The sequence below is a fragment of the Camelus ferus genome, chromosome 26, assembly GCF_009834535.1.
Source record: "Camelus ferus isolate YT-003-E chromosome 26, BCGSAC_Cfer_1.0, whole genome shotgun sequence".
Lineage (NCBI taxonomy): Eukaryota > Metazoa > Chordata > Mammalia > Artiodactyla > Camelidae > Camelus > Camelus ferus.
In genome coordinates, this window is record NC_045721.1 from 10,611,543 (window position 1) to 10,627,247 (window position 15,705).

Sequence of the window (15,705 nt, forward strand, 5' to 3'; positions counted from 1 at the left end):
ACACCCTCTCTGGCTCTCTCTCACTCCCTGTCAAAAGAAGGTAAGTACCTAGTTCTAAAGTGCTGCATTTATTTCATCATATTTCCACACAGTATCAACGAAAGCAAGATTTATCAGGTCAGCACTGCTTCTTGGGTGGGGGTACCTGACCCTGGTTGCTTTCATTATTCTAATCTAGATCAGGGTTCTGATTTGCCCTTTGAAATAGTTTGGCAGGGAAGAGAAGGAAACCAACATTCTTTGCTCTCTGTTTTTCTCACCAAGGCTTCATTCCAGGGCTCTTCTAATACCTTCAAACAAGGAGTGAGGACAAGGAAAGAAAAAAAAGACATACAAGGAGAAGCAGGACTGTGACTTCAGAGTCAGAAGGAACCAGAAACCATTGCCCCACCCAATCCTAAAAGTTGACTTTAGTGTCTCAAGTACTGTGTTTCAACATTCCCCTCTTGGCAGATGACAGTGGCAAAGCCAGCTAACCTCATTAGGGCATTCTGGGAGAAATAACGATACAACTTAAAAACCTGTTGTCAATAAAGTACTGCTTGTGTGCTGTCACAAGTAATGTTACTTGCTTCTTACGTGGGCAGTAGTGGTCCCCAAATTAAGGTCTTAACCCATTCTTCCTGCAGGAGCTCTGCCCAGGCAGCACTGGCTAGCGGGGCAGGAGGGTCTGCTCCGGGTCGCATTAATATGATGACCCAGTGAATCTCTGAGGCCGAGTTGAGCCTGCAGGCTGGCCTCCAGTTCAAGACAACTAAGCCAGTCAGCATGGATGCTCTAATCTAGACACTCAAGAGCTCAGTAAATGGCAAGCTAGTCTTGGAGCTCTTGAACAAGATGGCCCTTGGGCTGGGGTTCAAGCTATTTCACTAATAAGGCCCACGAGTCAGAAAATACCACGGATATGTATATTTATTTATAGTCATAGGCTATTCATTACTATTTATCTATTAATCCTTATTTATATTTATATTTATCACTACCAGTGGAGGGCTGACCCTACCTCCAGCCCTCACCTGCAATTTGTCTAAAGCAGAAGTTGGCAAACTAGGACTTGTTTTTGTGCGGCCCAGGAGCTGAGAATGATTTTTACATTTTTTAAGGGTTGTAAAAACACACACGCACAAAGAAGAAAGTGCAATGAATGTGATACACAGTCCAAAATATTTACCACCTGGTTCTTTGCAGAAAAGCTTGCCCACCCCTGGTCTCGAGGCATTATTGGCCTGTCGTGTATAATGTGATTTATGGTTGTACTTTCATGTCATCTTTACAGCCACCCCGTGAAGTAGGTAGGACAGCTGTTATCATGTCCATTTTAAAGGTGAGGACATAGAAGCCCGGAACAGTTACATAACTACTCCGAGGTCACAGACACGGTGGTGAGGCTGGGAAGATCTCTGAGTTCTCCTAACTTCCCATCCAGGACTCTTATCAGTAGATTACAGAGAGAATCACTGACCCAGCTCACCTCCACGGGGGCAGGGTTGTGGGGGAAGGGTTGAATTGCATCCAACTTGGTTTGAGGGTACTGGGTCTCTCCGCCCTTTTTAGCAGGCAGCTCATTGGGGGACCATATCAAGAAGAGGATTTGGAAATGCTGGCTATGTTTAGCCTCATTATAGATTTTGGCAGGTCAGGCAACAGAAGCTCACACCACCCTGCCGCCTACTGCTCAGCTTTTGTGGTTCCCAAACGCTGCCTTCTCCTTTCTGCTTCCCCCTCCCATTCACCAGCTCCCCTCCGCACCCACGAGCGCACGTGGTGCGAGCAGCTGGAAGGATGAATGCTCACATTATCCACCGCGCCTGTCGGCAGCCACAGAGCCCAGGCAGCTGGTGTGGAGCCTGTGTCCCCGGTGTAAACAGCCGGCCGGCCTGAGTAGCGGCTTGTTCTCTCTGCTGTGCCTGGGCCAGATCTCACTGACACTGAGACTCCCCCTCCCCTGATGCCTGAGGGTTGAAGAGGGGCTTTGTGCCCTTAATTCAGACCTTAATCCTCTTGAATGCTACCAAGGGAGAGACCCGAAATAAAGACATGCATGTGATTGGTCTCTGAGTCACCCACAGGCTGGAGGGGTCGGGGCTGCCAAGACACAGGCCTGTCTGCCCGCAGAGGATGGTTTAGGAAGTGTGCATACAAAGGAGGCTGGACTGGGTGCCGTTAGGGGCTCTTCTGAGAATGTACAATTTCAAGTCCTCTTCCTGCCAGCCTCTTGTGGTGTAACTGAGCGCTACGCTTAGAGACAGGCCAAGGAGAGGCATATCTGTTCAGTCATTACGAACTTAGCCATTAGGGCCATTTAGTGATTTAGTCCTTGCTGTGCTGAGACCTAGCTTCTCGAGAGGGAGGACAGAGTGGGGAGGAGGATGAAGACAGTCAGGGCCAGGCCTGCTGATTAAATCAGCACCTGAGAGCACTCAGGATGTACAAGAAGATCAAAGGAAGGGGTCAACGGCAGGGAGGGGAGGCCGCAGCACTAAGGGGGCTGGCAGGGTGATGTCTGGCTCTCCTTATCTATCTCTTTGACTTTTCCTCAGAGTTTCTCTTTTCACAGTGGCTCAAACTTAAGAAAACCTATGGAAGCATCCTCATACGAGTCATTATCTTCCCATCTCAGCCCAGCGGCTGCCCATCCTCTATCCAGCACTGTCACAGAGGCCCTTTGACACATCCGAGCTGCAAGTCTGCAAGTCTTATGCGAAAGAGCACATTGATCTTCAGCTCCTTCCGCCAAGACTTATCCTGCCCTTGTATTTCATACGGCCCTTCTTTCTTTGGACCTAGAATTACAGTTTTCAGAGCTCTGTCCTATTTCAAAACATCATTAGACTGAGAGCCACTTGAGGGAGAGACTGACTCAGCAGCACCAAGCACAGTCCCTGGCCCTTAGGAGACATGCAGTGAAAACAGGCCCCTGCAGTATTTCCTCATGATTAGTCCGGCCAGATGCTAAGAAAACTTTTAAAATCCTAAGGCAAGGGCCAGCTAGGGGACTTAGGGCAGCTCGAAATCTAAGAGAGATACTTTCTAGTCCAGAACTTTTTTTTTTTTCAAATTAACGTTATTCAAGACACCAGCTTGCATCAGACACTAACAGATATTTCCAAACTTCTTAGCAATCCACCCGTCCCATACTCTTCCTGCCAATGCAAACACTGCCATCGACAGGGGAAGACGAAAGAGCCTTCTTTTTCTTTCAAAGTCATTGACAGAAAAAGATCAGTTATTATTTACAGGCAACAATCCTGACAAAGGCGCTCACAATGCTTTCAGTCTGAAACCACATTTTTCTTTATCAGTCGGATACTTGGTAGGTCCCTGATTGTATCTGTCCATAAGGAACCTGCTATGTCGGCTTATTTGCCAAATCATTGCTGATTTAACTCAGCAAATAGCAACAAAGAGCTGTTTTGATGAGATTTGAAAGTTCAGCAGTGAAAATTGGAAATCACCATGCATCAAACCACCCAACCACCTGAGAACATTGCACTGAAATGTTCTTGCCACTTGTGGGGATTCTACTCCCGCCCGGCCTGTTTACAGGACTGGGAAAGAACCACAGGCAGGAAAGGTGAGGAGTTACTGGCTCGCCTCAGCTTGCCAGGGACACCTTTGGGAAGATTAAATAGATAGTGTTTACAAAGGGCCCAGTACAGTGCCTGGAAAGAAGTAGACAGATGCTCAATAAACTTGGTTTTCCTGTCTGCACTCCCTTCCTGAGATCCCAGAGGAGGGTTCATTATGATGTTCAGTACTCTTCAGTATGGAACTTGGAATATGAACACATTCACGGCACTGAAAAAGGAAGTAAATGCATTCACCCAGGGACTAAAAGAAGACCATGCATGGGCTAGTGATGAGTGTGTCACAAATCAAGCATTCTCTTATGGTGAAAAAGAATATGAAAATGAATATATATATGTTCATTTATAACTGAAGCATTATGCTGTACACCAGAAACTGACACATTATAAACTGACTATACTTCAATAAAAAAATATATAAACAAAAAAACCCCAACAAATCAAGAGTTATGATTAATCTGTGTACACGAGATCTAGCAGAGACAAAAATATAAATTAATCTTTCATTGTTTTAATCAATCACTTAGGACGCGCCTTGTCCTATTAATAGGAAGTCAAGTAGTCAAGGCTCTCTCTCAGAAGGCATCCATTTCCCATTCAAAAGATCTTCATATGTGTCAGGGCTAGCTCAGGCCAAAGGTGCTAATGCTTAGGCCCACTTTCAAGACCGGACACATGGGAACTGAAAACTTTTAGCCACCAACTCCAGTCTCTACACGTCCCAGCCACACAGTAGTCCCGTGGCACAGTCCACAGGTACTTGCTCATGAAGTTGTGATGCCCTGAGTTTCCACCCAGGCCAAGCGGCGCTCTGCTCCTGAGTTCAGATATTCAATCTCCCCCAACAGCCACGTGCTGTGCAGACACCAGTCTTCCTTCAGGTTCAGGGACTTACGGGTCAGGGGTGCAAAGATGCTTACCTACACAGCAGGCAGACAGCAGAAATAAGTGAAGTGGGCCGGGTTTAAAAAAAATCAGGACACTGGTCATATTTTTATTGAATTTTGATATAAACAGGTTATATACATATATGTGTAATATTGATTACATTTTATATTTATAAAAATGTAAATGGAAAACAAAAACGTTTAATAATACATCAATGTTTTCTTTTTATAGTTTATTTCTTCTTTTCAATGAAACTGAGAACCTGCCACTGTTTATTTGGTACCAAAATGTTAATGTCTCATTTTTCATTTTGTGTTCTGAACATGAGTGGAATATCTGCACTGTTAGAATTCTGGTACTTCCACACCACCATGTTTAATTCTCGGTATGACTTTGCCCTACAATTTAGTAATATCAATTTATAGTGCTTCCTTTATCCGATTAGGATTAATTTAGAAAAGCAAACTCAGTGGTGTTACTTCCTTTTCATTACATTTGAAATACACTTTTTGGAGTCCAGTCTTCAAACCTACAATTTTGAGAATGAAGTTCAGGCTATCACTTTCATTTCTGGAAAACTCATTCCAGTGTAGTTAAGTGAGCCAAACTACTCCCCACAAAATAAGTTTCTTAGAGATAATTTCTTCATAAATAAGTAAATTAAGTCTTACATTTTAAAACTTCAGTGTATCGATACGTAACTCATGAACACCCTTGAAAAGAAAGATTCCAAGTGTTTCAATGGTCTAGTTTTGGTGAGTTGGCATGGAGATTTTTCCTTGGCTCATATGAACAAGTCAATTTCTTTCAACAATTCCAAACACTCTTTCCAACCCAAAACCACCTAAACTAATCCCCCCAAAACTCCATGAAATAGAGCAGCACATGGTACCTGTGCTTTAAAAGGCTCTCACAGTCATTGTACTATCAGCAGTTCAAGCCACAGAAGTATATCCAGTGCTGTGTTGATTACTACATACCTGACATTTTCCAGTCCTAACCTTTTGCTACTAAGCAATTGCTGGTGAATAATATAGTGAACACATATATTCTGTGTTTATAAATGTTGCCTTACTAGTTTTTCCTGACATTAACACTGATCAGATCACAGATCATAGCCTGTAACCTGTTTCATTGTGTATGTGTGTGTATGTATGTGGTATATATATATATATACCACAGCTTCTTGAGCCATTCATCCACTGATGGACACTTAGCTTGTTTCCATATCTTTGCTATTGTGAATAATGCTGCCATGAGTACAGGAGTGTAGATATCTCTTTAAAATCCTGTCTTCATTTCCTTTGGATATATACCCAGATGTGGGATTGCTGGATCATATGGTAGTTCTATTTTTAATTTTTTGAGGAACCTCCATACTATTTTCCATAACGGCTGCAACAACTGACATAGAAAATGCCTTTTGGGTCTCAACTAAATTAGATTAAGACATGGGGGCTCCACCCTTCTTCTCCCCATACTCTTCTCACTTTCTGACAGCTGGAATTTGTTTTTACACTGTCAAGGTTGATCATATTACATCTTTTTTCCTATAACCATATTTAAGTCTTCTGAGATCTATTAGGCTGATTCTCAAGGTTGGAAACCAATAAACTTTATGTTAATATAACCTGAAATCATTAATACATTAATCAATTCTTTCCACAGACACTGAGGCAGGCATTGAGGTGGGATTAGACTACGGGCCCAATGTCATGAAGCACGTGCTGCGCCTTCAGTTCAAGCAGATTCCATTCATTACCCTTCAGTGGTATCCACTTGCCATCGGTTTATGGGGCTTGTTGATAGACAGGCTTCACTTGGTTGAGCTGAAAGAGGAGTCTGGCTTGGAAGCTCTCAGATGTCAAAAGCTAGGGAATGGTTACACAAGGGTTAGAAGCTCTAATTCTCAGAAAGATGTCAATGACGTAGAGACAGGAGCCCTGGTTTTTGCCTGGAATTTAGCTGCCAAGTCTCCAAACTCAGGTGTGAGTGAGGAGAGTGTGGGAAGCCACCAACTGGCCAGTGCATTTGCAGACAATTGGAATTATCTCCTCTGCAACCCCACCCCTCTACCCCCATCACCATTCTGGCTTCCATGATCTGATCACCCATTGATGGGCTTTTATTCTCTTTACTTCTTCCGAAAATGTACTGGGGGTGTCTCCTCCACTGTTTCCTCCAATTATCTTGACTGTTGAGTTTATTCTCATGTTTTTATTTTACTGAGATCCCTGGAAGAAGGAGAAAACCACAGTCATATGTATATTGTATTTCATTCCTGATAATAACAGAGTTCAGCTTTATTGTAAAGAAAAATTCCAAACAATCCAGAGAAATATAAAAAGCAAAGGAAAACTCTGTAAAATTCTGCAACTTGGAGATAACCACTGTTATCATCTTGATGAAAATCCTTCCGGAATCCACCATCTTTCCCTCCTCAGTGTGGAATTTCCCAGACGGACTTTGTCTGAACTTATATCTCTATGTCTTCACTCCTTGGGGATCCATTCAGCCAAAGGTAGGAACAAACAGTAAAAGAGGAAATGCACTATTTTTCAGGTTACAGCAACAATTCAGGGCTTTACTGAAAACAGAATAGTCTGGGTAGGTGACTTTTACCCAGGATCGTTCCCTCCTTCTCTGCTTCTCCTGCTTCTAACTTTCCGAGCATCTTATTATCGAGACATTGCATCCCCTAAACATCCAAGGTTTTTTTGTTTGTTTGTTTTTGTTTTTTTTTTTTGCAGGGACAGACTTTCTAGGGTGGATTCTTTTGGATTCTTCTTTCTCTGGATTGGAGTGTGGGCATATGAAAAATTAGACTGATTGGTTTATGGAATTCACATTTCACAGTTAGATCAGGCTCCTGAGTCTTCTTGCAATCTTAAAACAAACAAACAAATCTCTCCCCCGACAAAACCCAAACATTATCTCATCTCCTTTTACTGGTGAATGGGGCTTCTCTCTGCAGGTACAGGTCCTGGGATGGAAGGGAGAGGGCATGGGGACAGTGTTCCTCTCCAGCCTTCCTCCCTTGAGGAAGAAGCTCTTTCTCTTTTCCTGTTTTGCTAGAGTCATGTTTGCCTGCTTGCTTGTTTTGAACATGGATTAGAAAAGAGACAAGTTGGGCTTTTCTCCAGTGGATGGCTGCAGCAGCCAGAGCTCGCAGGAACTAACTCGGCTTCTGCTGTGTGGGGGTGGCCCCCAGGGTCAGGGACGAGAACGCTCTCCAAGGCCATGGTCCTGGCAGACTCAGTTCCGCTAGTCCTCTCCTGCAGGATCCTCATAGGCGCCCGCGTGAAGGCAGCAGATGGCCCTGTGCTTCTCTGGGCCATCAGTCAACACGCTGAGTCTGGCCCTTACTCCTGACTTAGCCCAATGGCTTGGCAGACTGGAGGCTGTGGAGTGGAGATGGGCTCTGTCACTCAGCCACAGAGAAGCGACCAAATCATCACATTCCTTTTCAGAGGAGGACTTTGGAACCTGCTTTAAGCATTCATTCTTATTTTCCTTCTCCCCTTGTGAGATATTTTAGACAATCTCTGTCACCAGGCTGCTGTGGTGCCCAGGCAGTGACAGTGTGGAGGGCAGGGCTCCGCCTAAGGGTGACAGCTTGGAAAATGGCCCCGTGAGTCCAGGCTTCATTCTCCTGCAACCATCTGATGACTGTCAGAGGGATGCAGAGGCAGAAATCTCTCACCTTCTTTAACACACAGATAACAGTCGTTGAGACTTTAATCAAATCACAAACTTTCCAGAGTCCTGGTCTTCATGGAGACAGTTTCATGATTTTTTCCCCTCCCTTAATAGAGGTACTGGGGATTGAACCCAGGCACTGTGCACGTGAAGTATGCACTCCACCATTGAGCTATACCCCTGACCCCTCATGGTGATTTTGGAAGCAAATTCCCCTATAAGAAATGTGCCTATTCTGAGTTTGTTCTGATGGCTCCAAATTCTGTAGCTATAGCCTGGCAAGGAACCCTTTCCAACTTTTTTTTTTTTTTTTTTTTGCAATGCATTAAGTGATTGAAATGAGAGATCAAATACAGAAAGAACACAAGAATAAAAGTCACCTTGCCTAGCTCCCCACACCCAGGAAAGAACTGGTGATAAAACAAGTTGAACTTCTAGACTCAACTCCCACCCTTTATTCAGTGAAGACTTCTTGGACCCTGTGAGGCAGAATTGAACTCATTGGTTTTTGTATTATAGAATGTGTGTCCCATTGTATCATTTTGCAATTACGTGTTTATGTCCTTTGAGTTGGAGCCCTTTCAGGGTAGGGACTCTGCATTTTTGTACCTCTATCACTAAGTACATCCCCTTAAACATATATGCTTAAAAAAAGGTATACTGAATGAACAAATGAATGAATGAATGGCATGTGAATCATAGCGTTTCCTTCCCAAGTCACAAGTCCAAAAAAGTGTGCTGCCCCCTTGAAGCATGTTTTTCAGGCCAGCAGAAGTAACAAAAATAACAGCTACAAGGTACTGAGCATTTACCATGTGCTAGGGGTCATGCTAAGACCTTTATGCATCATATCTGATTTAATCTGGATCCTCCCCTAAGTTCTATATGATATACTGTTGATGTGACTTCAGAGTGGCTTGTACTCCCCTGCGGTGCTACATGCTGGGCTTGTAAATAATGGTTCACACACCGTCTTTCTTTGGATTGAGGACTGAAAGCCCCATAAGGGCAGAAACAATATCTTTTATATGACCCTGAATCCTCCAGCATGTAGCTCTTATACTATGTGCCATGTAATACACACTGAATCATTGTTTTGTTTTGTTTTTCACTTTATTGAATTCTTACAAATCCCTGTTAGGTGGTATTGTAAGTATTCTCTAGTATAACTATCGTGATCCTGAGTGTCTCTGTTCCTTTCCCTTCCTCAGACAGAACCCAGGGAAACTGGCAAATTTTCCTGGTGGTGGCTGAAAACATTGATGACCTCTATTGTCATCAACAGGTCATTCTGTATGTCAAACCTTGGAAGAGGCTCCTCCCTCATCCCTGATAGTTTATCCTTCTGGTTGCTATCAACACACCTGTGTTGCTGTCTCCACCAAAATGGCATTGTGTCCAGGAGTCGCCCCTGTTGCTTTGGGATCCTAGGTACCAACAGAACTAGAATGATGCGGATAGATCCAGGGACAACACAGGTGCTGGGTAGGGTTCAGTGAAGAAAGTGTAAGAGTCTGATGTTGAGAGCCCCAGACCCAGTTATAGCCTCAGCTTGAAAGCTTAAGGCACCTCTGCTTCCTGGAATGAGTAAGGTGGGTTCCCATTTCTGCCTGTCAGAGAGGGTTTCCCTTGGTCCCCAGCTAGATTCCATCCCCAGCGCATTTTTCCCCATGATTGCCACATCCAGCGTTTCCATCCCAATAGGATTCTCTGCATTGTGTTTAGTGGTCTGTTCTGCTTATTGGGCTCCTTGCTCTCATCATGGATCCCAACTTCTCCTCATTGCTCTCCTTCCAAGGGCCACCATCCCCTTGTGGTTTATTCCCAAGGCCAGGAAACAGTTGAGCAATTTCCCCAAAGCGGGCTAAGAATATTCCTACTACACCAGGGTGCTGAGCCCAGTTTCTGAAAATGGCAATTCATTGGACACTCTTCTCCCTTGCACTTTTTCATGAATTCCAGAAACGCAGATTACCACCACAGCTCCTGGACAGACACTCTGCCAGGGGCCCAACTTCTGGAGTTGCTGCCCTTTTGGTCTGGGATCTAAACATTTCAGAAATACATTGGCCAAGAGTCAGGAGTGTGATTTCCACTGGCACTGGGCTTGCTGCTGGGATCATGCAGAGGAACAGAGGAGATTCACAGTTTCCATTATAATAATCAACTGCAGATGCCTGTGGGAAGCACGCAGACATTTATTTCAAAGCTAGGGAGGCAGCACTGGACGGTGAAAACACACTGGACCAGGGGCTGGGATGGAGATTGACAAAGGGGTCCTAGATCCAGTTTCAATGTGTGTGTGTGCAGGTCTCCCAGCACCAACAAGCAACTTTCAGATACCAGCAGGGTGCCCAAGAATTCAAATCAACTTTGAAATTAGCTTCCTGGCAATGGAATCAGATTCCATAGGTAAAAGGCTCAGTCCCACAAGACTTCCCTCCACTTCAGATGCCAGTCACAAACCCGGGCTGCCACCTGTACTTCTGAGCAACTGGCTACAAACTGGAGGTTCTGATGAACCCCCTCCGACTCGGGATGCCAACCACATGTCCAGGCTGTTACCTGTACTTCTATCTACTGAATGTAAATTGAAGGTTTCCACAACTCACTCCTTGTGCTTGTTTAATTTGCTAGAATGGTTCACAGAACTCAGGAAAACCCTTGGGCTCACCAGATTATCCATTCATTAAAAAAGACATTAAAGGGCACGAATCAACAGTCACATGAAGAGATATATAGAGCGAGGTCCTGAACAAAGGAGCTTCTGTTCTCATGGAGTGTGGGGCCCAGGTGACATCCTGGTTCCCCAATGTTGAAGCTCTCCGAAAAAGAATCAAAAGGCTGTCCTTGGGGGTTTTGTGGTCTTCCTTACACAGTCATAACTGACTAAATCACTGGCCAATGACAGCTGATTCAATCTTCGACCTCAGAAATCAGAGGATGGGACTGTAAGTTCCAACCCTCTAATTATGTGGTTGGTTCTCCTGGAAAGCAGCCTCCACTCTAGGGTGGGATCCAAAAGCTACCTTCATTAATAGAAACCCAATTATGATGGCAGAAAATTCTAAGGGTCCTGAAAGCTGTGAGCCAGGAACTGTGGATGAAGAGCAACTATATATGAGAGATATACATTTGATCATTCACATGACCAAATCACTATATATATATCACATATATCACTAGATATATATATCACAATATCACAAAGTGTTAGCTAATGCTATGGTGGTAATCATTTTGCAATATGTAAGTGTATCAAATTCACACGTTGTACTGCTTATACTTATACAGTGTTATATGTCAATTATATCTCAGTAAAGCTGGGGAAAAATGATGGGGTTGATTAGTTCATCTGTGAAGTTCCTCTCAGATCAAATGCTGTGATTCTTTGAGGTCTTTTATTTCTCCAGGGAGAATCACTTCTGTCTTAAAACAAGAGAGCTGCCCTCTCTCCCATCCCATCCCTCAGTATTGTAAAGCTGCTTTTTCAGTCCCATGAACTCAGACCCCAGATTTTCAGCTCAGAAGGTGGGTTCCTTTACTGAGCCACAAGTCTGGAAAGGACCTTCACAGCCAGTTCCCAGTGTTGCTGAAACTATCTCGTCCATTCTGAGCTTTATGTTAATGGGGAATAATAGCTCCGAGTGGAAAATAAAACAGGGCTATCATGAAAGATCATCTTTGCTATTTATACAAGATATTCTATGTTTCTTTTTTTAACGTCTTTTTCCTTACTTGTACAAGGAACTCATTCTCCTGTATAAAATTTAGGAAACTATGATAAGCTCAGAGAAAAGGTAAAACTATTTTTTTTGTTTGTTTTCATATTCTTTTTCATTATAGGTTACTACAGATATTGAATAGAGTTCCCCATGCTATTCAGTATAAACTTGTTGTTTGTCTTAAAATTTTATATATAGTAGTATCTGCAAATCTCAGACTCCCAATTTATCCCTTTCCATCCCCTTCCCCACCTGGTAACCATAGGTAAAACTACTCTTAATCCTATAATTCTACCCCTCCCATAGGGAAATGGTTAGCATTTTGCTGTGTTCTCTACTTTCTATGCATTTTTTACATTGCTGGGATCATGCTATTTATATTATTTCATCTTTTTTCCCCCAGTTAAGAATGTATAAAAAATATTTTCTCATGTTATTGAAGTCATTTATAAATCATATTTTAATAGTTTCATAGTATTTTATGTTATGGGCATTGCCCTGAGGTTGACCAGTTAGGTTGTTCCTAGTTATATTCTTTTTAAAAAAAATTTTATTAGTAATACTGAGATGAACATCTATGTGACATATCTCTATGAATTTCAGATTATTTCCTTAAAATACACTCTTAGAAATGAGTTACTAAGTCAAAGAGTAAGAATAGTTTTAAGACTCTTGATGCTGTTTTGGTCTTAATATTTCAAGCATATTTATGACTTAATATTACCATTTTTTATCTTTAAAAGTATCAAATCTATTTTAATCTTGAAAAAACGTCAAGTTTTCCAGTACTTTTCCTGAAGCAACCCCTAACCAAACCTCCCAGGAAACATCAGAATCCAGATCTTTGTCTGGAACTGTCAGTCTGCTTCAAAAACAACTGTCTGACCCCAGTCCTCCCCTAAGGCCCCAGGATACTTATTTTCAGTGTCACTGTGAAATGGGGGATTATAAAGGAAGCCAAGAGAATGGGTCTCCACTCTAAGGAGTAGAAAATGAGTGAATGCAAAAAATCCCAATCTGTATTTATCAGAGCCTGTCTTCAATACACTGCACTTGAAAACACATTGTCCAGCCCTTCCTAGGACAAGCTGTGTGACTGTGGCTGAGTTCTACCTCCTGGACTGCCACCAGTCCCCTCTTGTATAGAGACAAAAGTGAACCCAGTGATTTATCAGGTCCTCCCCAGTCCAGCATCAGATGATTTTATCTTCCTTTCCAGTAGCGTTCTAAACATCCTTTGAAACAATTTTGAGTTTGAGATTTTCTTTGAGAGGGCGATGGTTAAAAATGACCATTTTAGGGGTGCAGGGTGTTGCAAAATTGGGCATAGGTTAAGAATTTGGAAGCAGACAGATCTGGGATAAGCTCTGCGATTATCAGCCACGTGTGTCTTTTAAATTACTTAAACACTTCGAGCTTTAGCTTCTCTAACTAAAAGGACTGAGAACAGAGCCCATCTCATGGGGTGGTTGGGGATCAGGTGGATAAGGCATGTGTCAGGCTCACAAGAAGCACTCGGGACTATCATTGCGAGAACCACTAAGTTTGTGGTCCCAAAAGGAGCGTTATTCCTCATGCAGCAGGGGAGACTGAGGCTCAGGGACGTTGCCCCTTGACAAAAGTTGCAGAGCAATTCACCTGTGCCTCACTTGTTCTATTTCATTCTTTTATTGCCACATGATTCAGGAAATAGCTGAGTGAAGACAAAGATTTCTGATGGAAGTTTAGGCAAATATATCATTGTTTTCCTAAGCATGGTTCAAAGCCAACTGCCAGTATTACGTGTGTGCAATCATATCTTATCCAAGCAAGGTGTGAAAGTTGTGACTGATACCACTTTCCAACAAGGATAAGGTCTAAACTCTCCTGCTTGCTGCTGAAAATCTCTCTCATCTTGTCCTCAGCTGCCTGCCCACGTTCACCTCCAGTCACAGCCCCTCGTGGGTCCTGGTAATTAAAATCCACAGCACATCATTCTTGTAGCACAGGGATTTCAGCACAGCTCCGCTGGAGCTGTGGGTGGCTTCCTCCTCACCCTTTAAGGCTGAACCCAAGTGTCCGTCCCTCCTGGGTGAAGCCTTCCCCTCTTTCCCAGATACATTCATCAGATACACTCATCGCTCCTGACCCTGGCTGAGTTACCAAGATGGCCATGTTTATCACTGCGTTACAATATGCAACCCATGCGATTTAGCTCCGGGACAGGTGGATCTGGGAAGTCCTCTTCCTCTGGCAGCTCCAGCATAACCTAGAGTGGGTCAAATCCTCCCAAAATTCGGTGAGGTTTGCTTCTGCAAGGCTTTGAACCTCAGACAGTCTGTGTCCTAATACAAAACTCACAGTTGTTCTTCTAAGAGGAAAATGTAATCTAATATTTGCATTCCAATCAGCAGCAGCAAAAGCAAATAAAAAATGAATATCTTCAATAGATTGTTCTGCCACAATCCTTATTAATGTTTTAATCCTCTGGTTACAATGGGAATCCATTTTTTTCGTCTTTGGAACCCCAGTGCCTTGAGTACTAATGCCCATCAGTAGATGAGCGGTAGGTGTTCTGTGGTCCACAAGGTGCTCTGACCTCGAGTCAATCACTTACTAAACGACTGTTACTGCGTCCAGTAATGTCCTGGGAACTCAGTAAACACACCGACCTTTTTGGCAGAACTCAGACCCAGCCCCAACACTTAGCTTTCTCAAGCCCAGGGTGGGGTAAGTACGGAGGCCTCACAGGTCTCGGCCGTTCGTAGCCGCGCCTTCCGCACTCTCCCCTCTGTGCTCATTTCAGTGTCAGCCACTCCCCCGCCTTTCTGCCTGTCTCGGCCCACCGCACCTAGACAGATCCCTCTTTTCCCCCAGCCTTCCGGCCACACTAGGCTCTCTAATACACAGTCCTCGCTGTTTCCCCTCTTTCACTCCTGCGGTTTTGTGTTTGCATGTCTTATCTCCTCTCTAAGACTCTAAACTCCTGCCCAAGGGGGTTCTTATCTCCTTTCCAACTCTTCAGAGCACTTAGCAGATTGCTAGGTACCGAACAGGCACTTAATAAATAATTTGTTCATGGGTACGGGCATTCTTCACGTTCCAACAGATGAAACTGGGATCTCTAATCTTGCAACTCAAAGTGTGGTCTGGACCAGCAGCCTTGGCACCTTCTGGGAACTTGGTAGAAATGCAGAATCACAGGCCTGCCCCAGACGTACTGACTCAGAATCTGCATTTTAAAAAGATCCCTAGGGGGTCTGCATGTGTGAGAAGCACTGCACTAAATGACACTCATTGCCAAGTTCTTGAGCTTTACTTCCTCACTTGCTCTCTGTTTCTGCTTCCCCATATCTGGCTCTCCCCCACATCCCCCCCCTCTGCTCTCCACCCACAAGTGCATCACTTTAACTATTTTCTTTCCAATATCCTCAATTCTCTCACTCCTCTAGTCTCTCTTTCCCATCTACAAAATGCCAAAAATTTACTTCCTCCATTCTTTTCTTGTTCTTTGAGCCCCCGGCACCTTTCACACTACAGGTACAAAGCAGGGCCTCCTGTTTTGTTGGATCAACATGCATCTTGCCCATCAAACAGCTACATCAGAGGTACTCAGCCAGAAATATGAGTCCCAGCTTCTCTTGAATGGGTTATTGCTCTTTTTGCCTTTCCTGTTTATCAACTCAATCCTAACTGAACAAAAATTAAGAATTCATTGGCCCACAAAAATGTGAGGTGGCAGGGAAATCTGGGCTCTTCCATTTATAGGCTCAGCTGCTAAGAGGAATTTGAGAAATAAGCAGTCTTCATAAGTTAAGCCTAAACCT